At 39.2% G+C, this 27,158-nt stretch overlaps 1 protein-coding gene across 5 annotated transcripts in view; it reads left to right on the top strand.

Moving 5' to 3' along the window:
- Positions 1 to 27,158, top strand: part of KLHL29 (kelch like family member 29) — a 642,275-nt gene that overhangs the window by 599,704 nt on the left and 15,413 nt on the right. The window lies entirely within an intron of this gene.

Here is a 27,158-nt window from a genome sequence, read left to right as displayed (position 1 = left end):
TTGAAATAGGCTTTGGAGCTCTCAATGGGTGTACAATAACCTTTATATTACACATATGTTTCTATGGGAAGTTGATGCAATATTAGTAGCCAAATATGTTTTATCATTAATAGGGAGCATCTCAGACTGTTCTGCTGCTCTACAGCTTCCGTAGGCCTACATGGCATATTTTTTAAGTAGTTTTAAGCCTTTGAAAGCATTTAAAAAAGGTTTACCAGTGATTTGGAGTACAGGGGAGCAGATGTTCATGATACATTGCAACCAGTATAAGCCAAAAATGAAAAAATGCAACCAAAGCCAACTACATAAAGTAAACCACTAATAAACGCACTTGCCGAAAGGATGAAAGTGAGTGTCCAAGAACAGGTAATTGTGTGTTTGGCAATTGCCTGCCTGTGAACCAATCTTCTCAAAAATCTAGGACCATTTTGTGTAGGGATCAGTGTCAGAGCTACCCAAACTCTACACCAAAACAAATCAATTATACAGAATTAAAACTTTTGTTGCAGAACAGTGGAGAAGGGTTTTGTCATTTTTTATTTGCTATGTTACTGTTGTGAATACATTGTATTACTCACTTTCCTTGGTTTGGTTTCGAGGTACATTGAGGTTTAAAATAATTTATCACAACAAAAACTCCAAAAGAAGCACGCACAATGCATTGTTGGATACCAGGGGTCATGTAGAGTTGCAGTCATGGTCCCTGTACACAGGGTTCCTGTTCCCAGGTTTTGGGGACCCCATAGTGACTGCATTCTCTTACAGGGAGAGACAAAGTGAATTATTTTATCTTTGCATGTGCCGCAGCATTAGGCAGAGCTGGGAACACAAATGCAGATAGCTTGCTGATGTACAAAGTCACTTGGCCACCAGGCCCTTTGACATCTTTCTAACAGTGACATGTTAGTTAACAAAGAAATGGTTGCTTTTACATAGAACATGAGCAATTCCAATAAACATTATGAATTCCTCTGAGGATAACTGCGTCCAGTTACATTGTGCGTGCAGGACCCTTTTTTTATCAACAAGCCTTTGTACAAGCCCCACTCTGAATAGCAAAACAAGAGGCAGCGGACTTCTAATGAGACGTTATCCTCGGGAGTATTAGCACCATGTAATAAACCCGCGGCCAGCCTGAGATATTCTCTCTTTGTAAGACAAATCACAGCGGGGACTTTTTTTGTTAATCAACCTGCAGTCATCTGTTTTCTTTTTAACCTGGAACCAAAAGTACTTAAGGATTTCCATAACAAAAGCGCAGTTAGTTTGACGGCGAGAAAGATAATGTGTTTTGTCAGGCGCAATGCGTTTTGGTAGTCAAAAACAAATCTGGGCAGAAGCTTTCCTCGCAGCGCTCAGTATATACTCAAAATAGATAATTGTATGCTCAAAACAGCTTTATTGTAAACTGGCAAAAAGCAATATTGTGTAAACCTAACAATGAATGCTATTCCCAGGGGCCAGCATTAGCTTAATAAAAGAAATGGACAGAAACATATCACCAGTGGTATTGTTTGATGGCAATTGAACGCTAAAAAATAACGACAGTTAAAACATTGAGCATTAGATGGTGATAAGTAATGGACTCAAAGGGCCAAACAAATTCTGGTTGGTTTATGGATATTAGATATTTATAGCCTTTTACATGGGTCAGCAGATATGAAAGTTTAGAGCTGCTTTTGAAGGCTAGGTACTCTAGGGAAACCTAATGGCATGCCAATTGGCAAGAATTTTCTGCACCTACCAATCACCCCCAAACAATTCCCACATTTACTGGTGCATTCTGCCCATCTAAACATTGCATGCTGCATCTGGACTTCACTAGGCATTAAAGAGTTATGTTATTAATGCTGGTTGACATAGTACATTCAGCCACCATGTGAATGTAGGGCTACATCATCTGCATCCCAAAAAGATGATTGGTCACTAGAGATTTTCAAACTTGTCAAAAACATTTCAATGGTATAGTGGGTTATCCTTTCTTCCTCTTAATAGGAAAAGGTAAGAAAAATGGTAAAGTGTGCCACTAAAATAATACTGTTGTATATTTCCAACATATTGAAGATAGAATTCTGGGACTATTGGATGTCTAGTCCTCCCACGGCACTTCATGGTTCACTTTAAGTCAAAAAAGTGGCATTGGGGAACCAAACCACTAAGGGCATCCCTGTAATTGGATGCATTTATGTAGCCTCCTTGAGATAAGATTTTGACTATACCAGGAATGCATTGAAATGTAAGTCGTAGGCTTGCATTATAAGATGGAGCGGTAGAGTACAGTCATTTTGCAGCACTGACAAGCAAGAAGCAGATATCATGAACCCATATCTAGCTGAGCTATTTACATTTCACAACAATTATTTGTGAATGAGTATTAGTTCGAGGTCCCCTTGGAAAAAAAAACTTTGGAAAGAATATACATCCCCTTCAAGTGAAATACACTTCTGTCCATCTAAGATAAATTTTATAAAATATTGGGAAGATTCACAGTGATATGTAATTCATAATTTACAGCCAATACAAATGACAGAGGCCATCATTATCTCCTTGTTGTGTTCCTTACTTACACCGAGGTCCTGGCTTCTCATGTCTTTATTTTGCAGGCATCTTACATGGGTCAGAATCTGATAAAGGCCTCCTGCACAGATTGATTTGGGACAGGATATTATCTGGAGTCAGAAATATGCTAATACTGGATCCTTGCTGGCACACAGTTGGGGTGGGGGGGGGGGGATTTGCTAATCCTTCAAAAGAGAAAAAAATATATCAGAGCTGAGCATTGTTATCTAGTAATTAAACACAGCTTTGACCTCTATGAATAGAGGTCGCTTCCATAAACTGGAATTTTGTTAATGTTCTGCGTGCATATGCTTAAAGCTGTGAATACTGATTTGTTTTTTAAACAACCTAAATAATTAAAGGAAAGTTTCACCTTCTTTTAAGTGTGATGTTCTAAGACGGCAGAAAGAATACCCGTCAGGTGAATAATTATCTGCTTTATCTCCTGGCGAAGGCACTTTTGTCCACTGAAAAGTTTTATCAAGCATGAAAAAAGAACGGGGAGGATATCACTCAACAACAGAAGGCCAACCCTTCTAGAACGTCAGTGCCAAATACAGATGGCCATTGGGCTTTCTGACAACGCTTTTGCCCAGAGAAGGGGATGCTACTAGTAATGGGGTTATGTAAAAGATACCAGCCATGCCTTGGTAGGTTGCCAGACCCTCTTTGATTACCTAATGAACACCCCCTAACTTTGTACACATGTGAATGTGTGAATAATGCTTTTAATTGAATTTGCATAACAAGCAACATAATGTCCCATATTGGGTGCCCTATTGTTCTTAACCAGTAAGCCCAGTGGCTTTCTTTCTACATGTTCCAGCCAAAGGAGAATTACTGGAGGGGTCTAGATGGACAGTTGGATGAATAAACAGTAAGACAGAGCACTACGGTACACAAATATGACATTTAGAAGCTTTATTAGTGTAAGACCTTTGTAGGCTTGACCTGAATTGGTCACCACCAATCTGACTGACTGCATTCAAATGAGTAAATAATTGCATATATATAGTTAGTGTGTTACTTCTGCAAACCCCTTTGGCCAACAAGGAGGAACCAATTGTTCCATTAGTTTTGCACATGCTAACACAGTATAATAGTATATTGGTGCCCATGCCTACCATACAGTACATAGCACTTACACAGCTGGTAATGCGTCATATATAACACATATTAGAATTTCATAGATAACAGAAGTGCCTGACCTGGCAGAGGGTAAAATTGCTCACTACTCTTGATCTTGATTGACTGGCTTGGCAATTTTTCCCATAGTCCCTAAAATATGGAGCCGGTACTGTGTAGCACAAGGATTAGTGATAAAGTTGCTGAACCATGATGTCCAAACCATTGTTCCATTGAACCATTGAATGTTCCATTGAACAACTGAACCAAATTGTTCATTATTAATAAGAATATAGATCTATCTGGTGTTTGTTAAGATTACAATCATAAAGATAAAGCTCATAAATCATTGTGTGTCTTCCCCCAAGTCACTGTAATTGGAAACTTGTAGCCAATATAACATGAATGGCTCATCTAGAATATATAAAAGATTCCATAACTGCTTTCCTTTTCTTACTTGCTGCTTTGAAAAGATATTGGCCTGCTGTAAGCAAGGGGCTTCAATTACAGATGCACAGATTATATGGAGTATAGGGTAAATTATAGCTTCTTCTTGAGAAAATGATATTCATCAATAATTGAAAATTCCTTCTCAAATGGAATAACAAATCATGTTTAGGAGGTGATCTTCTGACATCAGACAAACAGACACTGTTGGAGGCCTCAGCACAAGTACAGAAACACCAGGGGGTTCTTCTAAAAATGCTTTAGGGAAGTTTCATCAGGAGTGCTTGCGAAGGAACTAGGATAATATGGCAACTATTAACAACTTCCGCAGCCTATTAAGCAACAGAATTGTGTTAGCAAGTGTCGACCATTTGTCATGTGGTGTGCTCAAGCAATAAATCACCTCTTCTACACCACAATAAATATTCCTTCTGCATAACAAGGTGATTAGACACATTTTTTGATAAGGTATAGACACTTGTGTGCCAATGTATGATAACAAACAAGCCAAAAATACAGGTATGGCATTTGCCAAAAAGAGTTTGTTGTGTCTTATTCAGAGTTCAAACCACAAAACATTCACCAAAATGTGTCTGCTCCTATCATGCAACTAACGATGGGTATTTCAGTTCACAAATTAAACAAATTGTATATGTTTTGAATATAAGTATGTAGATTTGTAAAAATAAAAAAAAAATAAAAACTGATTCCCATGGTTGTGTGATCAGAACTTAGGGCTGTGTATGTTACAGGCACCCCCAGGACATGGGCACTCCTTTTTGGAATAAATGTTTTCTCTTTAGAGGCTGATTCTTCTTCTGAATCTATTACTGATCTGATAAAATAGTGGGATCAAGAGTAAATCAGAAGTGTATTCAAACCAAATATGTTTTGGGTCAGTGATCGGACATGGACAGATCAGATGTATTACTATCGCGTGAAGATATGTTGCATGTAAGAATAATGAAACAAATTGACTTTAGAGTTCCCATCAGTCCTGTGCCTCGCCATCCTTATCTCATGATAGGAAGGGCACAATATTGTACACTTGTGTGCCATGTTTTGGTCTTCTGCTGGTCAATGGGACCAGTTGCTTGAGTTCAAGTCTCTTAAGGTCAGGAGTCATTTCGTGGGTGGCCAGTCCTGCTAGTGCATTAAAATAACTGATAAATTGCATAGGGTACATAGACAATCCACATCAATATATTTTGTGCCAAAATCCACAACATTCAAAATTGAGTAGTGTGACCCCCATGCTACAATTTAGACTATGGAAACCAATGCCCCACTTATATCCATACTCTTTTCATAAATCCATACTCGTCATACTGATACCCACCTTCACTTGTGATCAGAAACAGACAACAAATTAAAAATTACATAAAGAACACATACTTGTATAGCGGAGCAATAAATCCAATTTGCGATTGGCTGCTTTTGGTATTTTAGGTGTTCTGTTTTATACTGGGGTCCTCCGTAATGTTTCCACTCTTTTTTCGGTTCAGTATTCCTCTCTTTATTTTAAAAGAGAACTATAGACAAAAGCCTTTTTAATAAACATTTAGGTCCATAAATATTTGGACAGAGACAACTTTTTTCTAATTTTGGTTCTGTACATATCACAATGCATTTTAAATGAAACAACTCAGATTCAGTTGAACTGCAGACTTTCAGCTTTAATTCAGTGGGTTGAACAAAAAGATTGCATAAAAATGTGAGGAACTAAAGCATTTTTCTACAGTCACTTCATTTCAGGGGCTCAAAAGTAATTGGAAAAATTAAAAAGCTGGAAAAAAAAAATGTTCATTTCTAATACTTGGTTGAAAACCCTTTGCTGGCAATGACAGCCTGTAGTCTTGAACTCATAGACATCACCAGATGCTGGGTTTCCTCCTTTTTAATGCTCTGCCAGGCCTTTACTGCAGCCGCTTTCAGTTGCTGTTTGTTTGTGGGCCTTTCTGTCTGAAGTTTAGTCTTCAACAAGTGAAATGCATGCTCAATTGGGTTCAGATCAGGTGACTGACTTGGCCATTGCACCTTGCAGTGCACCCTCTGTATTCACTTTCATGCAGTTTTCTCTTTATGGTAGACTTGGATATCGATACGCCTACTTCCTGGAGAGTGTTGTTCACTTGGTTGGCTGTTGTGAAGGGGTTTCTCTTCACCATGGAAATTATTCTGCAATCATCTACCACTGTTGTCTTCCGTGGACGTCCAGGTCTTTTGGCGTTGCGGAGTTCACCAGTGCTTTGTTTCTTTCTCATGATGTACCAAACTGTAGATTTTGCCACGCCTAATATTGTAGCAATTTCTCGGATGGGTTAATTGCTAATGACATAACAAAGGAATTGCCCACACCAATCCATGAAATAGCCTTTGAGTCGATTTGTCCAATTACATTTGAGCCCCTGAAATGAAGTGATTGTGTAAAAAAAATCTTTAGTTCCTCACATTTTTATGCAATCTTTTTGTTCAACCCACTGAATTAAAGCTGAAAGTCTGCAGTTCAATTGCATCTGAGTTGGTTCATTTAAAATGAATTGTGGTAATGTACAGAACCAAAATTAAAAGTTGTCTCTGTCAAAATAATTATGGACCTAACTGTAGTTTTCTTACCAGTTGCTCCTGCCATCAGATCTAATAATACTGCACTTCCTTTACAAAGGTGACTACACTGTTTGTTCTGCAGTAAAATCCCTGCACTGTCAGGGTAGTTTTGGATGTTAAACTTCAATTAACGTTTTTATAGGCAGTTACATCATCATCTTTTCTTTTGTAAAAAAGAAACCATATGAATAAAAGGTGACCATTAACACACCCCGGAACCCCTGATAACCTCCACAGTTACTAGACTGCTTGGTATGTATGTAAATGTGGAGAAACATAAATAAAGGCATATACAATTAATAAAGTTAATTTATGTACTGACTACTCCCATTACAAGTGTTGACCACGTACAGTTACTTACAATATTTTTCTTTTTAATGGGCCCTTAAATCTAGACCATAAAGCAGTCTTACTCAGTTTTCATTGTTCTGGCATTGTAGAAGCTAAAAATAATCTGTTCACGGAGGCATTGCCCTTTTTCATGTGCTAATGTCATTTAAACTTGCCTTTTCCAAATCCTTACTCAATTCCCCAGGCAAGGGTCACTTTATGTTATATTAGCTGGGAGCATGGGAATGGAAGTGTTTTAAAGTTACACTATCACCAGTGAACGCTTTGTAAGGCCAGCCTGAGAAATCAGTCATCAGTTTATATCTTTGTTTCCTTGATCGTCTCCTCATTTACCAAAATGCCCTGGAATGATGTTGTTGCAATACTGACAGTGGTGTAATAGTTGTGCTGTTCACTGGGCTAAATGGTCCCCAAACAGTAAATGTTGCTGCAACTGTCTCAGGGAATTGCAAATCTCTATATAAAGTGTAACTCAGCTTTCAGCAATCCAGAGAACATAACCCTGAACTATAGGCAAATAAACACAAAGTTCTGTGATCATTAATACATTATAAATGTAAGCTTGCAAATGTGCCTGGAATCATTATCTACATAATAAAACAGTCAGTTCATATGCTAACAAAGAGCATGTTGATTGGAGGGAAAAGAAGAGTGACCGAGATAAGAGCTCATCACTGTTTTGCTTCTCTTTCAATAGGCCTGATTTATTAAAGTTCTCTAAGGCTGGAGAGGATACAATTTCACCAGTGAAGCTGGGTGATCCAGCAAACCTGGAATGAATCTGGTCCAGGATTGAAAACATTTGCTAGCAAATTACTTTGTAGAAATGCATTCCAGGTTTGCTGGATCACCCAGCATCACTGATGAAAGTGTATTCTCTCCAGCCTTGGGAGCTTTAATAAATCAGGCCCAATGTCTGCTGCCATTTCACTCTATCACACATAAGCATGGGCTGGGCTGTGGGTTGAGTGATGCTAGCCATCATTCATTAGGGAAGACTGAGGACACATTGATATATTAAAGACTGAAGAAGATAGACTATCATGGGAGAACCTGGGTGATCCAGCAAAGGGTTCCCTAAGACCTGAAAGCTATTTCAAGCGTCCCCCCGTGTTAAAAAGGTTGAGAAAGTCAGATCTACAGTATGACACATAAAGAGAAAAAAAAATCATTTTCCATTGGAAAGAGACAAAGTCACTCCTTTAGACTACATTCACATATCTGCACGTCTGTATTAGATGCCCTTACAGTTATGGCCTTATAAGTAAAATCATTTTACCTTTTCCTGGACCACCATTAAAAGACTGCACTGGCCTATTGCAGGAAGAAGCGTTGTATAGATTTTTAGACTTGCCCGGCACAGTACATCAGTGTTCGTGCACAGAGAGGCAGAACACTGATTAGCAGACTGTAGAAGGTGCGAGGAATAATAAAAAATACTGTGGGAATAAGCATCTTCTGACTTCACCTCCTCACAAAACATCACTTGTTGTATCAGATAAATGTCTGTTCATTACTTTATTTAATGCAAACCTATTACTGCCAGATGACTGCTGGTGCATGTCGTCGCAGTCCTGCCGGTTAACCCCACTATAGAGAATTAAACTGATTTATGGGACAACATGACATCAGCTTGTAAAAGGTACCATAGATATTACTCTGCTGATGGGGGTGAGGAGCAGTATTGCTGGTGAATCCATATTGTTCACTCTTTTAGAGTTCATATTTACTGATATGTTAGTATTGGTAATTTGCTGTCAGCGGCACACATTCAGCGTCACTTGCAGCCAATGACAAAATGATTGGAGCTAAGTAAAATGTTACCAGTCTTCGAGCAAGACTATGTTAGACAGTGAGCTCCTCAAATGTGTACACGGCAAGGTCACTGGTAGGATGAGCATCAAGGAACTAATGTAAGATATGAACTTAAAAAAAGTATATACTTTTCAAAGTTGTCCTACCATATTTTTAATTTTTTTAAATATAGAGATTTTTAGAATTACCAGTAGAGGGAGCTCTGTGTTTGCAAAAGCCTCATACAGTGGGCCTGATTTATTGAAGCTCCCTAAGGATGGAGAAGATACACTTTCATCAATAAAGCTGGGTGATCCAGCAAACCTGGAATAGACTTCTTCAAAGTAATTTGCTATTTGCTAGCAAATGTTTTGAATCTTGGACCAGATCCATTGCAGGTTTGCTGGATCACCCAGGTTCACTGATGAAAGTGTATCTTTTCCAGCCTTGGGGATCTTTAATAAATCAGAACCATTGCTGCTGCTTAATCAGTGTGTATTGTAAATTTTGTGCCTTGAAGGGCAACTGGAAGCAAAGAACTAGTCACCATTATTGTTCTGGTCTCCTTGCAGCTGATCGTTTACCCATTGCTGATTTCCAATGTCTTGCATGGTTCCTCTGTAGTGTGGTTGTTCTTTTGGTAGAATATGTCATGACTATGGACTTTGTACAGCGCTGCATAATATGATGGCGCTATATAATTACTGTGTAGTAATAATAATAATAATGAGATTTTCCTTGTGTCTGAACTGCCTCCCTATATATGATATATATATATATATATATATATATATATATATATATATATATATATATATATTTATAGGACTACTAATCTGATAATGGGGAAAAATGATCAAGAGCACCCAGAATAATTCAGGGAGATCCTTGCACTGTAGGTCATGAAGGTGCAGCTTCCTCTACAGCAAAGAGAACAGCAGTGAAATTACCATGTTCAAATAATGCAGTACTTTTGGTGAACTCACACTTCAGAAATGCAACTTTGAGACTTTAGACAAAGGAGGTATTTAAGAAGTTTTGAAATGAGAAAGATGCAAAGGCAGTGTGTTATTTTGTATTTGTTTGGTTGATTGATATACTTGTGACATGGAACAGTAAAGCACAATCATTGTGTAGCACTGTACACAAAGTTGGACCTGTTAATGTATTGAGGAAGCTTCCAACCTATATTATATATAATAACAAACATGCATAGGCCAAAGTCTTTTTTAAACCTTGGCACACACTAATCACATTATTTATGTTGATTTCTTTTTCTTCTGCATTGAAAAAAAACAATCATCCAAAAAAGCCATACATTCCCTGTAAGCACAGGAAACAAGATTTAATTGCATCCAAACAACTCGTGTCTTGGAAATCCTGTGCCAGATGGAAAAAGGAAGAGTTTGCAGGTGTAATCATAACAGTAATAAGCTTTTGTAGAATGGATCAGAGAAGCTTTTTCTCATTAAGTATATGAGATTTTGTCATCTGCAGCCTCATCCCAGGCACCTCGCGGCCTTCAGCCATCAGAGCCCACAGACCTGCGTGTCCGAGCTCCCCTCCCGGCTCCGAGAAAATAATAAGAGCAATTTGATTGTGGGAAACGGCGGCAAGATATGTTATAAGAAAATGAGAAGTGGAGGGGAGAAAAATTGAATTAGGAGGTAAACATTGGGGACCTGGAGATGTTATTGTATCTAATAAAAAAGCCTTTTTGGCTGCTTTCTCTGTTACCTTCCTCTAGGGCATATGTGCACAGCTCCAGCCTCTGCTTATGAAACTCTTCATCGGGGATTTAGAAGTATGCAATCTGATAAGGAAAAGTTTTTCCCTTATTATTTAAGAATGCGTTCGGTGAAATGTTCTTTCTAGGTAAACCTTTTGTTCAAAGTCACATTGTTTGCAGGCTTAGACGATGTTATTGTTGACAATGGGGCTTGTTAAAAGTCTGTGTTTTTAAAGGACAATTTATTTGCAATCTATCCAAAGTATCTAAACTCAAGAAGCAAAATTGTATTTATTGTGCGCTGGCTCTCAGATGCGGCAGATGCATTTTTGTTTTCTGGCTACAAGTACAGATGTACAGAAAAAAACCTTTTGATTTTGGATAAGGTCCAGTGTTGATGTAATTTCCTGTATACATTAGACTTTATTCTCAAGCAGTGCACAACCTTTCTTCCCCTGTGTACTGGAGGTAAGGAGAGGGGAGGCATTTGAAGTCCAAATCAGATAAGCAGTCTAAGGTGACAACTCCGTAATAGATTGAATTCCATAAGGCAGAGGTAGGCAAACTGCGGCCTTTAGGCCGGATACGGCCTAGCCAAGCCAGTATTCCAGTCTGGCCTAACGCCCCCCTAGTTATTTATTGTTGGATCTGGCCTAAATAAATTATTGCGTTATCGTGAGTTCCTGCAATATCATTGCATTCCCGCACAATGACCCCAATTACTTTGCCTACAGAGCACAAGCAACTCGCAGCTACCAGTCTCCGGAAGGTTGACCTCGAATGTCATGTCTTCAACGTCAAATGGACTGACAAATTATTCTTCATCCAATGCGGCAACAAAGCCCTGTGTTTAATGTGCAACAACACCAACAGCACTTTCAAGCAGTCCAATCTTAAGAGGCATTTTGATGCCAAGCACGCGCACACGTACAGAGACTTCACCGCAGATGAGCGCAAGACTGAGGCTGCTCGGTTGCAGTAACGGTTGTAAAAAACCTTTCCTTGGACACCTTGTTTCTTCTGGCCTAGTGTGCCTTCTTGACCTCCTGAAATGGCCTAGTATTCCAAAATGTTTGCCGACCCCTGTCTTAAGGTTAGGTTTAGAGCTGCCTAGGGATGAATCGATCTCACGTGGCTCCCGGCACCTGGCATCTTGTCAGCCTCTTGGTCACTCACACTGCTGGTCTGTTTCTTAAAGAACCAGTGCCTGCTGATTTGACAATAAGTAGGGGTGAGTTGTCCTGTACTGCTGCCACCATTCATACTCCATGGCATTGTTTCTCAAGCTTTTAACATGGGAGAACCCTTAAAATAACTTTCAGTTATTAGGGATCTCCTTCTTTAATTTCCATATCTGTAAATCACAGTATATAAGTGTGGTGGTCATGGGGAAGAATGCTTTTTATATTACTGGCCAGAAAAATGTTACCCTTTAGGATAGCCAAAATGATCATTGGTGTCACTTGCTCATTGCTCAAGGAACCCCTAGCAACCTCTAGAGGAACCCTAGTTGGGAAACATTGGTCTATGGGGCTGCTGCAAGTAGAAGCTACTTTTAGTATCCCCCCCAAGAAAGTGGTTCTCTTGAATTTTACACTGTGCGTGTTCAATCTGTTTTATAGTGCCATTTTTGGCTACATACATTATATAGCCCAATTTTTGGTTGCCTTCCTCCGGATCAACTATGTCAATAGGGTTTTCCCTAGTGGTTGAACTTGCTGGACTTTTTTCAACTTGACTAACTATGACCCCTGGAGACTGTTTGTATCTGTCATTAATTTCCACTCATTGAAATTTACTTCTTGGTTAAATCAGGATAAATAAAACACCCATAGACTTAAAATATGTTATTGTAAATACTATTGTATGCGAGCACCAACCACTAACCTACATATGTCAGTATTTCTTTAGGATTTCTAACCCTGCATATGCCGTGAAACTAAAGCGATAAAAGCAACCAATGTGCAGATCATGCAGAATAAAGTACTTACATACATACAGTAAAATCACTTTAAAAAAGAGCCTATATCCATCTCATTATTTATAGGCATTGTGAAACAAATAATTCAGAATTCACAAGTTGATGATATTTGAGAAGGAATACCTCCACAATATAAGCAGCTACAGATGTCAGGAATGGCATGTTTTGAAGGTGTGCTGCTTATTAAGAATACATAGATCATATATTGCCTATAGTCTGGGTACGGGTGCACTCTAAATATTCTTGTTTTTCGTATCTAGGTGAAGCCTGCATATTTAAAAGAACAAGCAGCAAGCACAAATCTTTATCTTGTTTAATTACACAGGTCTGTTTACATGGATTCACCCACTTGCTATGCTAAAGCCGCCTCATTAACTTCAAATTCCGGCAGCTCTGCAAGTTTGCCGTTAAATTTATAGTCATAAGTGATATATAAGGCGTAGGGGGAGCAGTAGAATGCAGAGATGAAGGAAAGATCCGGTGTTTTTTCTTCTCCTGCTGATCGGGTTTTAAATTAGAATCCAGAGGGTTAAATGTAAACCAGGTCACTGAAAAGGCAGAGCCACGTCTTTAACATTATATTAAAAAAAAGTTATTTTAAATCTTTACATTCTTTATATTAAAATAAAATAATATAGTAAAAATATCTGGCAATTCTGTGATGAAGACCCATGTTCAGAGACTTCCTGTTACAAGGTGACAACACTTTGCCTGTTTCCCAAATGTTCCCCTGTGTTTGTCACATTTACCAGGGTCTTTGTTTTGAAGAAGTGGCAACATACATTAGGCAGAAAACCATCACTCCTAAGTATTGCTGGATCTCCCAGTACAGAGGTCAGCAAACTTTTTTGGCCATTTCAGGGGTAGGCAGGAGCACACTAGGGCGGATTCTTTCTCAAATCCCCCACTAATGGCTCTGCCCCAACCAGGAACGCCCCCTGAAGGGAAATCCTTCTCCTTCGTAATGCATACGGAGGAGAGGGAATGTTCCCTATATACCCCGGCGGTGAAGTGTTTACAATGGCCGCGGTAAATAGGGAAGAGAGCCACAACACTGAGACTCAAGGCGACTCCAGGCTCAGGTAGTTTGTTCCGGCCACGATTAAGCCGGAGCAGCCAGGGAGCGTTAGGCCGGAATAAACTACCGGTTAGGCCGTATCTGGCCTAAAGGCCGGGGTTTGCCTACCTCTGCCCTAGTAGATCCTCTGTTTGTACTGCTTAAACATGGATGGTTTACCGGGAAAGAACATGCAGAAAGTCTGCAATAAGACAGCTGAAGATCGCCATCACTGTTCTGCAAAGTAGGATTTATGATAAACAGTGCTTTAGCAAAATATATGTCATTCAATTAGCATTTACATAATGTTAGAGATTAGGGGAAGCGAGGACAAAGCTTTACTTATCTTTTCTACATTCTTTAAAAATCCAACAATTCATTCCTGATTATTTTAGTGCACAGCTATGCATTTTCTAGCACATTGCACCTACATATAGGGTAGCGTTGAACAATGCAGAATCAGATACGGCCTTGCATAGACACCCGGGCCTAGCCGCCTCTCTCTTACATCAATGCAATGTGATTGTCCTTTATCAAAGCACAGGGTATCTGAACAGTCCGTGAATCAAAGTGGCGCTGCCTCTGGGCATGTGATTAATGATATGCCAGGCTCATCTCCTGACCTTGGATGGATGGGAGAAGAGATAGAGAGGACCATGGAAGCCACATTACACTAAGGGAGGGAGGCTGAGCATTTACCAGAAATAGTGCCACATGAATAATAATTACCTTTATTTGTGATTTTACTAACATGGAGCTAATCTCTTGCTTATTACCATTACAGAAGGTGAGAAAATTCCATTCATATACAAGCCAGGCCTTTGTTTTGTTTTTTCATGTTTCGGCCAGGGCATTGGAGATCAGACATTGTGCTGGGAACGCAGCAGACAGTTCAAAACACAAAGTCGTCCAACAGAAATATCAAAATGATACATACAGTATATCCTGGTGGATGTTAGGCTGATCGGGAACTTCATGCTGCAATGGATCAAGATGACATCTCTGGTCCTGTGCTATCTGAATCTGAGAACAGTTACAGGGGCAGTCTGATATTAAGAAAAAATATTCTTTAGGGACCTTTTTTGTTAAAAAAGAATCTATAGAACACGCATATACAATGTATATATATATATATATATATATATATATATATATATAATTTTTTTTTTTTTATAGCAGCACCAGGCTCTTAATTCCTATAGAAGTGGTAAGGGTATACTTAATATAACAAGAATCATAGATTTTGATTTTGAATTATATTTGATAGAATTATAAAAAGAATTCCACTGTGGTTGGCCTTGATGGCCATTTTATTCTGTTGCTGGTATATTCATAATCATAATGAATTTCTGCTCAAAAATTTGGAATTACTTTGAAGACATAACTTAAGTAGAGCCTATTGGGACCATTAGTGTAGCTCTCCAAAACTACGTAGCCTGAGAAGGGGGTGAATTTACCCCTCTACCCCCATGACACCTATCAATGGATCATCATTCCTTTTATCATTGTCTGTATCCTTTTTAACTTTGAAAGTGCCTAATCTGATTAATTTTATGAACATGATGCAAAATCAGGTATAATTGTCCAAATTACCTTGAGATTTATCTGTTCCCCATACACAAAAAGCTTTAAATATCCCTCCTGTAACACAGTAGGACAAGCAAACTTTTCTCTTTACTAACTTAATGAAGATCCCACCTAGGGACCTAAACATTGATTCATCATGTAATACCTTGATTTATGTGGAGTGTTGTGATAAATTATGTATATCATGCTGATATTTCTCCCTGTTTATTATAATGAGACTTGACACTATGGGGAGGCTGACTGTAGTCGCAGGTACAAGAATATGGATCGCTATTATACAGTCAGCACTTTGTTAATGTCTATCCAGATGACTGGGATGAATAATACCCAATGAGACAGCAGAGCTCTTTGATATCTGGGGCTAGCTGTGGTGTTGCTGCAGGCGCCATCAATTAGCTGTTATGTGCATTGAGTATGGAAAGCAATACAAGCAGCTTGTTTTCAGTTGCTTGCTAAGCACTAACAATAATTTCACTGAAAATGACAAATGTCTGTTTCTCATATTAAAAAGACTAAATTGCATATTTAAGTACCTGTGCATTGCGTGTCCTTGTGCTGGATTTATATGTGTTGAATTGGTATATAATAACTGATTGCTTAATTGATTGGATGTCAGAAACTATCCTACAATCAGTAGTTTGGCTTCCAATAAACTTAAAAAAGTAAATAAAGTTGATTGCTCTAGGTAACACATGATCATTGTTAAATGAACTTGCCTGATCACTTTTATTTTCAGTTAGATCACATAGGTAATAAAATTTGTTGTCATTTGCTAACCTCCGCACTAATCACCGTGATTTAACTATTACGTTAGCAGCACATTTAGATCTATTTTGTGGCACATTTTATTGTGAAAGGTGCACATTACCACTATGGCACCCTGACGCACTAAGGCGATGCACCCGAAATGAGGCGAGCTGCAATCCATGGACTCACAGGGTAGTGTTGGGTTGTAAGGCAACACAGGGTAGTGTAAAAATGGCTCTGCTGCTTTTTAAGCTCATTTTGCACTGGCTGATTTAATACAATTTATTACATGGGTCGAAATGGGCCCTACATTAACTAGTGTGCACACCGTGTTGTCTATCATACCACACCTGTGTTTTGATGCTGAGCTATTTATTACACTGAATAGAGCAAGCAAATAAAGAACAGAAATGCGTAGAGCTGTGCGTTGTAAAAACTCAGCAACACATAGGTGGAAACATCAGACATTTCTCTTTTTGAGATGTCTGATGTCCTTGCACACTTTGGAAAGTGCAGTGAACAGATAATGGCTTTACTTTGATTCTTTGGGGGTGTCTATATTTTAAACAGCACCCCAGTGCACTAAAGCAAAGCACCTCCTTAAAGGGCGAGAATGCCCTTGCACTAGCAAAAATAGTGCTCATGTGACTTGGGCCTGAATAAACTTTATATTTAAAGAAAAAAAAAATTCTATTTAGATTTTCGGAGTTCTCCCGAAAATTTTAATTTTTATTATCATCGACACATCTCTAAGTCTACTATTTTGGCTGCATGTCAGGTTGGAATTTGAAGCAGGTTGGCACTTATAATCCATTAGGCTGGTACATATGTCTTCTGTATGTAAGCTGTAGTGCTATAAAGTGAAGGCTGACTATAAAATAAAGAAAGAAGCAACAGGCTGTAACCACAGAAACAAAGCAGAATCTATCTTGTACTAGTTTGTATGGAAGGCCCATTCGGAGTGGTCCCTTATGGTTCCTATATTCTATACTCAGTGCTTTGCTCCTTAATAAGGATGAAGTTGGTGCAATGGATATTGGACGGTATATAAGCTCTCCCACCATCACAGGAATGTTACTATTGGTTACTCCAGCTTCTCCTGCTTGGTAATTACACAAAAACAAATCACAAACCAGGCAATATCCTGAATAACGGGAAAGTCGAAGATCTGCCTTTGGCTAGCAGTGACATCTACTGACAGAGGGGGGAATGTCAAATCCCTACAATTTTCTGCTCAATGGTTTCCTAAAAGCGTGAAATGGGATAACTGTTCTGCTCAAACTGTCCTCACAAATGAGAATTTTCTGGCTTATTTTTAAAGCGAGAGAGATTTTGGATATTTTAGGAAGCTACGGGAGTTCACTGGTTCCTTATAACTTCTTGCCGAGTTATATCAGGATTTCATGTTACTTGGGAGGTTATTGGTTTCATAGTATTACCTGCTTATCAATCATCGCTTTATATAATAATATGAATTTAATATGGAAAGTGTTTTTTTTTTTATCTGCCTGATCCTGTCAGAAATCTAGAAAGCTGATCTGGAAAACATCTTGTGATCTTAGCCTGAGCTGCACATTTATTATCTAGGGGTCTATAAGGCAGTGAATCTGACATTAACTGAAACATTCCCTGGTGGAGAATTAAAGGCTTTTAAAATACATTGACCTGGAGGATTCTCCACTAGAGTATGTTTTAGTGAATGTCAGATTCACTGCTTTATTAATGCAGCACTAAGTGTGCTTCCCAGCTATCTATGCAGATAAGGAAAGGTAGAGGTACTCTATAGTCCTAACAACAACCTGCATAGGCTAAATATTATGGTCCCTGCTGGGTGTGTTTGTCCATATGTTCTATATTTCATATTTATGTTATACAATAGATATTCTGTTCATTGATTGCTTTCTTGCTGCAGACTTTTGTCCTAGAGGGGTAATGCTGCTCCTCCATAGAATAGGATGGGCACGTGCTTTCATTAGGTGGAAAAAGGCTAAAGAAAACTAATGCATCCACCATAAGGACTGCTAATCTCCTATACATTACAGGTGTGCCTAAAGCCGCATAAAAAAAGTGCAATAATAGTGGTTGGAAAGGTTCTTTCACAATCCTTTCCAACAACTAATTATGCATGATGCATGATTGAGTGCTGTACATACAACACAGTTCTGCTCTATGTAGAGGGGAGAATGAGGAGCGGCACCCTGCTGCGCGCTCTCCCCCTTCTCTTGCATTAGGATCGTTCATCCTCCATCGCCCGTGGATCCGCCAGGACGGTCGTTCAAACGATGGAAGAGGGGCGCTGTACACATCGGGCGAGAACCATTGGACATGTGTACGTAGCTCTAGGCTTGGGAACATTTTAAACTTTAAATTCCTAAAGTTTTTAAACAAAATGTTTTGTGTAAAATCCTTGTTTTTTAAATAATAGATGTGTTGCTGATGCTCAGTTTGCACATCATACCCTGCTTCCATGTCCGTTGGCAAACCGCATAGACTGAATAATATACAAGGTATTTCTCTGCTTAGGGAAGCAAGCCAGTCCTATAAATGATCTTTTTTTGGGCCAAATGTACATATAAATTGATTGGTTGCTTAACCATCATGCTGGATTCAGAGCCACTTTCTGAATTATGATCAATTCAAATGAATCAATTTCTGATGAATATAATTGAATATTCAACAAGTGAATGACACATCAAACATCAAGTTAATTAGAAAATAATCAATATATATCATTAGGAAATACCACGTGGGAAAAATATTGCAAAGTGTATGCCTATGGAGGTCTATTATCATGATCCATGGCTCACTAAATAATGTAATTAGATAATCGTCACCCAAGACAAAAGGTTGTGATTATGGAAGGCGAAAATTGAGAGCATAAAAAAATACAGTAGTCTCCGGACGGCATTTAGCGATCCATCATGGAGGATCACTAAACAACCTATGAAGGAGGACACAGCGGGGTGCCTCCTGCTTGTCCTCCCCCCTCCCTTCTCCATATAACTGAACAGCTCGTTCATTCTGCTGTTGCTGGAAACAATCAAGAAAGATCATGCAACAGAAATTCACCACCTGTACATAGCTTGAGCTGGGTCCATCACACTTTTCTGAATATTTTCTTAGTATTGTTACTGGAACAAACAATCCCATCATCCATCAATGGATCTGTATGACAAGTATATGACCTCTGTCTGTGACACATTGATACTTCTCTAATAAGGTGACCTCGGTTTTCCCTGCTTGTAGAGATGTATATGACTGCAGGATTTATAATGTGTGTCTGTATGCTTAAATATTCATGTTTTCCACAGAGTCTCCTAATTAATCCTTGGGGTATACTAACCGTGCTTGTTATTCCATAGTTCAACAACACTGCTTAAGTTAAACATCCTGTGTAGTGTGTACATTGTGAGAAATGCTCCGACTTTGTAGACATGGATTACATGTCATGTATATGTCAGCATGATGCAGAGCCCCAGTATCTGCTGCTACAATCAGCCAGCAATTTGCTTTTGTATATATTATCCCGTACAATAAGAATGTATGATTGGTGTATTGAAAGTGTAAATTACCATGTGCTGCTGCTGATCTCCCATCTGAAGATTATAAAATTCATTGCCTACACTGGCACATTTGATGTATTGATGCATTTCACATTTAATGACAGTTATCTATCACTCAGGTTTTTACTGTCTTCTATGGGATATCAGGGTCCTAATTACTTTTGTGGAATTAATCATTTGATACATTTTCCAGCTTTGTTCATTTTGAAATAATCAGCATTCAAACATCAAATCATTGATTTATCTGTGACGAAGAAAAAGAACTTCTCATAGTCATACACGTACTACACAGATTGCAGGGAATAGTTCTAGGTTCCCTTCCTGTACTTGCTGCACAATGTAAAACCAGCAATGATAGTCAATGCCAAAAAGGGATGTTCTGTCCAAAATTGTGACTGTGCTACATTCAGCTATGGGTGGTTGGATTGAAGTTTTACAATGTAGTCAATCTATAGCAGAAAATGCTCAAGACCTAGGGCTGGTTCAGACCTGCTTCAGGATCGAGAGGTCCCACATAGCTCCCATTTGCCATTCGTTCTGTCACTCACATTGCAGCGCTGGTACCTATAGAACCAGCATCAGCACATTTGATGGCTGGCAGCAGTGAGCAGCACTGGTACCACTAACTGCCACCCCTATTCATTCTCTATAGAGCTGCCGCTGGGTTAGCTATATGTGGTGTCTACTCAGAGGCAGCAATTCCCAAGCATGAGAAAGCAATAAACATACCACAACCAAAAAAGTTAGCATTGGATAGAATAGGGATACCTGGAACTCCCATAAGGTTGAACCTGTTACTATGGACTATCCAGGAGAGATTTCCACGCACTCTTCATGTCCTGCTGGCACCAATGTTTGCAGACAAGAAAGAAATTAGGACAAGGGAGTTTTAGAGTTTACTTACCATAGTGCTTTTTCATATTGCAAGGGATAATGACACCTTGCAATATGATTAATTTAGTGAAGACAGTGATTAACAGATATTCTCTTTCCAGAGAATATCCAATCACATGCACACGATTTTGTCCTTGCACATGATTGGATGATTGTCAGCAGAGCTTCATCTTTTTAACTAAGCTAAGTGAAATATCCCTTGCATGGTAATAATGCACTTTGCTTTGTGAAGAGCCTTTATTGCTTTAGTACAGGGGTCAGCAAACTTTTTTGGCTACTAGGTCATTTCAGAAGGTACACTAGGCCGGACTTTCTCTGGAGTCCCACACTGATGGCTACGCCTCCCACCAGGAACACCCCTGAAGGGAAATCCCTCTCCTCCGCAATACATACAGAAGAGAGGGAATGTCCCCTTACCCTGGCTGCGGTATATAGGGGAGGCATAACAAGGAGGCTCAAGAGCCACGGGTTGCCGACCCCTGCCAGCCGGGGTTAGGCTGATCGACCAGGGGGCCATAGGCTGGAAGGGACTACTGGCTAGGCTGTATCTGGCCTAAAGGCCAGAGTTTGCTGACCTCTGCTTTAGTAGATCAACCCCAAAGTGAGGAGAAATCTACAACGAGAACACAGAGAAATAAAATCTGACATAAGTATAAACCTTTCCCTACTCTACTGCTGTTAGAATGTTCAGTACACTTTGGCCTGATAAAACATTGTCAGTAGGACAGGAAGTGTGGGGGGGGGAATCTCTCTGATAAACCTGGGATTGCAGTTAAACCTGACACAGGGTTATAAAACCTTAAGACTGGCTTTGGGACGGAGGAGGGGGGGGGGGGGGGAATTGGACAATTGCCCAAGGCCCCTTCCTTCTTTTGAGTCCCAATTGAGAGAATGGCAAGAAAGCTGACATGTTGTATATTTAGGGCCCCTGTTTCTCATTTAGATAGATCCCATTTTGTCTAAACCCATTCCATATAACTTCCACAAAACTAAGAAAACGTTTTAGCTGGACATATTATTCAAGGCCACCTTGCTCCTTCTCCACTAACAGGAAATTGGCTTCTTACCTTTGCAGCAAGCTGTAAATAAAATTTCAGCAATTCTGAAATTTAACCCTTAGTAACTCTAGGCAACAAGAATGCTGTTTATACACAAGATCTACAAAGTTTAGCACAATGTAAATTACGGAGAGCCCATTCTGGAATTAATGTCGCCCTTTTATTATTTAGTTGGTGCCTGGATGGCAGGTGTAGATTGATGGTCTTGTCAGGTAGAGGTCAACGTATTCTGCAGAGTTCTGGTAGAAGCCATTAGGGGGGCCCGATGAAAGTCATCACGTTTAATATCTGCTCTGTGACGTGAATGTAAGTAATGGCTCCGTGATCAGTTATGATCGGAAAAGTGTCCAAATCAAGTGACCAGCTCTGCACTCGTGCCGTGGATTAGATTTATTGATGGTGATAATATGGGGGGGAGTTGGGGACTGGAGAATAAAGAGTCAGCCTGCCTTATAATTACATTTTCTCCTATACTATATAAAAGCCAGTGGATAAAAGCCAAGAAACTTAAAGGGAACTGTCACCTATAAACCTCAGGCGTGATGAAAGGTGTGTTACATGTATTGATACTTTACAATATTGACCAATATCCATTACTGATGTTTGTCTTCTTCCTATGGCTGCCATTACAGTAGTGTATCTTTTTCCTGTGACGTCCATTACTCCTGTGTCTTCTTGGGGCTGCCATCACTGTTGCGTGTTGTCCTCAAGTGACTGCCAATATTGATGGGTGTCTTCTTCCAATGGCTGCCATTACTGTTGTGTGTCTTTTTCCTATGATGCTTGGCAATTATTTGTGTGTCTTGTCTTGTGAATTTTAACTAATGTTTCCCCAATTGGCTAAATATGCCACCTCTCAACAATATATATCACAGGAATACCAAGAAACAGAAAAGAATGACTTATAGGGCATCAAATACTTATTTTTACCAATCTTCAAACAAAGACTAATGGATATTTATATAAATCTATGTTTATTGTATAGCATTTAAAAAAAAATTAATATATATTAAAAATATTCAAAGATGAGGGTATACAATTTGCGGAGGTCTCAGAATTTTGTATGTTCTATGTGTTTCACCAAGCAATTACTGCTTCTTCAGGAGCTCTCTGAGCCTTTGTTTGAAGATTGGTAAAAATAAGTATTTGATGCCTTAAAAGTCCACCTTTTCTGTTTCTTTGTTTTTTTTGTTCTTTATATGCCATTACTGTTGCTTGCGTTCTTCCTTGAGCTGCCATTACGGTGACTTCTTCCTGGGGGCTGCCATTACTGTTGTGTGTTATCTTCATATGGTTGCGGTTGTGTCAATATTACTGCCGCGTGTCTCTTTCCTATGATTGGCAAGGCTGATGTGTCTTCTTCTTCCTTGGGCTAATATGACTGTTGTTTATTTCCACTCTGCAATAACTCCGTTCCAATCAGCCCATGGGTCCCTGGCCACTCTCTCTTGCACCTCTCCCCATGTTGCCACCCTGGTCAATCGTCTAAAGAACAGACAAATCCGATCAATGTTTTTTTAATTTGTGAAATAAATATTGATCAATCATGCCCTAGTTTTCAATAGATTTATATTGAATGTTTTTACAGTATCTAATGTATATTGTAATAAAAATATTCACCAATGTATAGGCAATTCCAAACTCCTTCATGTCAACTTTTCAGTGACATTTCTCCTAAGAGTAGCAGTACTGATGCTAAACACTCCACCAGGGAGAGCTGCACAGCAGAATGATGGAGGGGGGATTCCAGCAAGTGGCTTCCCCTCAGACCTGGGATATCAGCTTTTCGTGGACTTAGCCTTTAAATAAACCACTGGCATAGAGTAGATGGGTTTCACGGAATTCCCATAAGATCTTGTTTGCAGTAATTACTTGTATTTGAAATGCAATCAAATTTAGCACTATAAATTCATTCCTTGTAGGGAACACTTACTTTGCTGTATTCATTAGGTAAGAGTCTGAGAAACACACTGTGTAAGCAGCCAGTAAGTGTTTGTTAAGCAGCAGTGTGTGTCAGGGTCAGTAAATATAGGTCCTCTGGGATTACTGTGAAATTACTATGCAGTCATATGTTTGATCAGCTCCCAGTAACCTTAATAGTTGAAGGAAAATCTAGCTAACAATCTCCTGGAGGTGACATTCAGCCAATGCAGCAAAACATAACACTTGTATTAGAACCCAGCATTCAACTTGAAGAGAGCCTACAGCAATCAATTAAACGTTTTATTCACTAGTTATTGAGTTTATTGGTTTATAAAGCACAAACAAATCTCAACAACTATTTAGAGAGCCCCTAAAAGCTTTCACATCTGTGCTACCCACCAAAGAAGCTTACAGCCTATGGTCTTTTCTTCAGCCGTCCAGATGGGATGTAGAAGAACAAGAGTTTGTAATTGGGACTGGTTGAACACCCACTGAAAACCCAAGATGTCAGCCCTGATCTGCTGGGTTAGGAAATGCCTCCCCTTAAAAAGGAACTAAATGTTTGTTGGTGTGGGGGAACTTTAGCCACAATAATGCTGTGCATACTAGTCAATTATTGCACAAACTTACCTGCAGGGCCCTGCAGTAATGAGCAGTCCGGGACCCTGTCACTGCTGCATCTCCTGAAGCCAGCATCCCCCAGGTCCATGGTGATCCTCTTCGGCTACTGATGCTGTGCCCGCAGGAGTTACATTGTCTTCAGCATCTAGATCTATTTGCGACAACTTATGCACCCTACAGTGTAGGTTAATATAGTTGTTGGCCTCCCAGTTTCTCCTAAATACTCTAAAATAGCCACCCCTTAGTATTAATGATAAATAACACAAATAAGGGGAAGAAGATTTTCTTTGTCTTATAAATACTGATATATTGAATATTGCAGTGTGAAATATACAAGAATTAAAGATTTTGTCCAGGGCCCATGATAAAGTCATAGGGTGGTGGTGGATTTATAAATTATTCATTCAACATCTACTGGTCAATGTACTATAATTGTTTTGTAACCCAACGCATTTTGCCTTTCTGGCTTCCTCAGGGGTATATGGACTTTAAAATTTTATAATGGATCCTGGACAAATTGGTGGTGGTACACAATATATTTAGACAAAGGGAATAAGGCCCTCACGGGGCATTAGCCAACCCAAGGTCCTGAACAAAATCCTTAATTCTTGTATCTTGAAATATTCACAATATATAAGTATTCATTAGCCAAAAAAATCCTGTTTTTTTGGTTGTTGTTTTGCAAAACAGACTTTGCAAGTTTCTTCTACCACAAACCTCTACGCTCTGGCCACTTTCTCTTTTTTTGAGTTTAGTACTGCTTTAGTACTGTAAGTTGTAGAGAGGAAGTGGAGGTATTCTGTAGTTCAACAGAAAATAACCAGGCAGGGCTGACAACACTTCTGTGATATCAGTGCCATCTAAAAAAGAACAAATAATAATTTGTTGAGGCAATGCACATTTAACACTATGTACCCTGTAACAGGTACCTGGAATTCACCTTTAGAATACAAACTAAATGGCAGTAACACCATGGAGGGAGTCCATTTTGTTTCTTTAGCTCATAAGTTGGTCATGCAATTTAAAGTCGTTGCATTAGTGGATTCAAATTACATTTACTTTTGCATTTTAAAGTGAGATTTCAGAGCTGCACATTTGGGCAGGTGGTGCTTACATTGCATTTCTACTTCCATTTAGGCTGCAGTATTATTTATTGGTACAGATATATTTGTTTGACAAGTCCTCTTGCTGACCTTAAATTATTTATTAAAATCCAGATAATGCTTTTATTGAGTCGTCTTGTAGATCACAAGGAAATTCTTTTTGTATAGGAATATATGTCTGAATGGGTGGACTGAATCCCTATTTTAAGGCATTTTCTTCCACTTAGATCCATAGCTGATGACATAATAATAGTGCACACTTCTCCCATATAAGAACTCACATTTATATTTTTTAATAACCTACTTATACATTTTCCATGTGTGCAATGTCTAATAATGGAAGGATGTGAAGAAGGCAGAGTTTACACATTAATTATCCTGTATAGTCCAAGTAGGCGATGTTGTTTCTCTGAAAAGTTTGTTTAGAATGGTATATTTTATTCAAGGTAAACCGATAGAATTATGTATGTTATGTACAACCCAGGAAGGGTAATAATAGTAGATTGCAGCCCTAGGAAGCAGATTTGCAGGCAGTCATCATCCCTGAGCTGGGCTTTCTGGACTTATCTAGAGGGAATACTGGACATAAGAGAAATGCCTGGAATCTCAACTGTTGGAGACATTGTGGATCAGAACTGGCAAACCCATTGGACAATCTGTGACAACAGATAATTCCCCGGAAAACGGGAACATGGCTTCATCCTGTTTGCTCTGCATACATCCTTTGCTCAATCCTTAGAGGTCACCTGTGTCCAGGCTAAACTTTAAACAGTAAAATAGTCTTAAAACAAGTCATCCCTGACCTCTCTAGGTGTTTTTTTAATTCTTAAAGTGGAACTAAAGTTCCAAAGTTTTGTGACCATGCAGGACTTTTTTGCAGAAAGGGACAGGCAATGCCACTTCTGCAATAAGCGTTCTTAAATGCCTGATCACTCCCTCAAGCTGTCAAAATCACTGAGCTGCACATGCTTTGTTTTCCTTGTGGTTGCCAGCAATAAATGAACTCCTGCATGCCTGTTCAGGAATTAAGTCATTCCAGTCCAGCCAATCAAGATGGCCAAAGGTCACAAGAAGGATGTAGCTGGAATAAGATGGTGGCACCCTGCTATACAACTAGGACAGGTGAGTATCACAGGGTTTAGTTCCACTTTAATCACATTAAAGACTGCAATGTTGAATTTCAGACGCTGGGTTCACATTTTTCCAGTGCACGCATGTTTTTTACGCACATTGCTACTATGCATTGTTGTGCACTGCTTTGCCAATAATTGTGCATGTCCATTTTTTCTTGATGATGCTGAGCCTCCATAATCATAACAATGTAAATCCAGTGAACAAAACGGGTAGGTTAGGGTCATTCAGGTTGGGGCCTGGGGAAGACATCATCCAGTTATCTTGTGAGCTCTATCTGACTTGCTGCTTCTAATACAGAGTACAGAAGATAAGCCTGTACAACTTAGGAAGACTGAAAATAAAGCTGGAGTTCCGCTTTATAGTCTTTTTAGTCATCTGCTGCTTCCATTCACCTAATAAGTAAACTGGTAATAAAACTTACAGAAGGTTTTTTAAGGCTTTACATCAAATTATGCAAATGCAATGGCAAATGAAATCAAGATGCGTAATGAGTCATTAAGCCCAGTTTGTGGATGAAATAATAAGTACCTGGTTTCAATTAACACTAGGAGAACACGTGTGGGCCAGAAAAATAGGTGGCTTTTCTAAAGAAGTCTGGATAAGGCGACTGTAAACTGTACTTACACATTGATAATAAGGCTGAGGCTTTATTCTGCAGCTGGCAGACATCTGAAGAAAGACACTTTGTGCGCTATTATAGAACCAGAAAGGGATGTGTCAAAGATCAGACCAAGTGTGTAGCGTGGAATCGAGGACAGATGAAATTTAAATGTGCGGAAAAGAGAAGCGCTGTGAGTGTGGGGAGAATTACAAATCCTCATTTCCACCTTTTATTTCTGGAACGCCGTGCATCTAAAATACACTGCATGGAGAAAATG

This window comes from Pyxicephalus adspersus, chromosome 4 (genome assembly GCF_032062135.1).
Source record: "Pyxicephalus adspersus chromosome 4, UCB_Pads_2.0, whole genome shotgun sequence".
Classification (NCBI taxonomy): Eukaryota; Metazoa; Chordata; class Amphibia; order Anura; family Pyxicephalidae; genus Pyxicephalus; species Pyxicephalus adspersus.
Note: the sequence above shows the minus strand (reverse complement) of the source record. Positions and strands in the feature narration are given on the sequence as shown.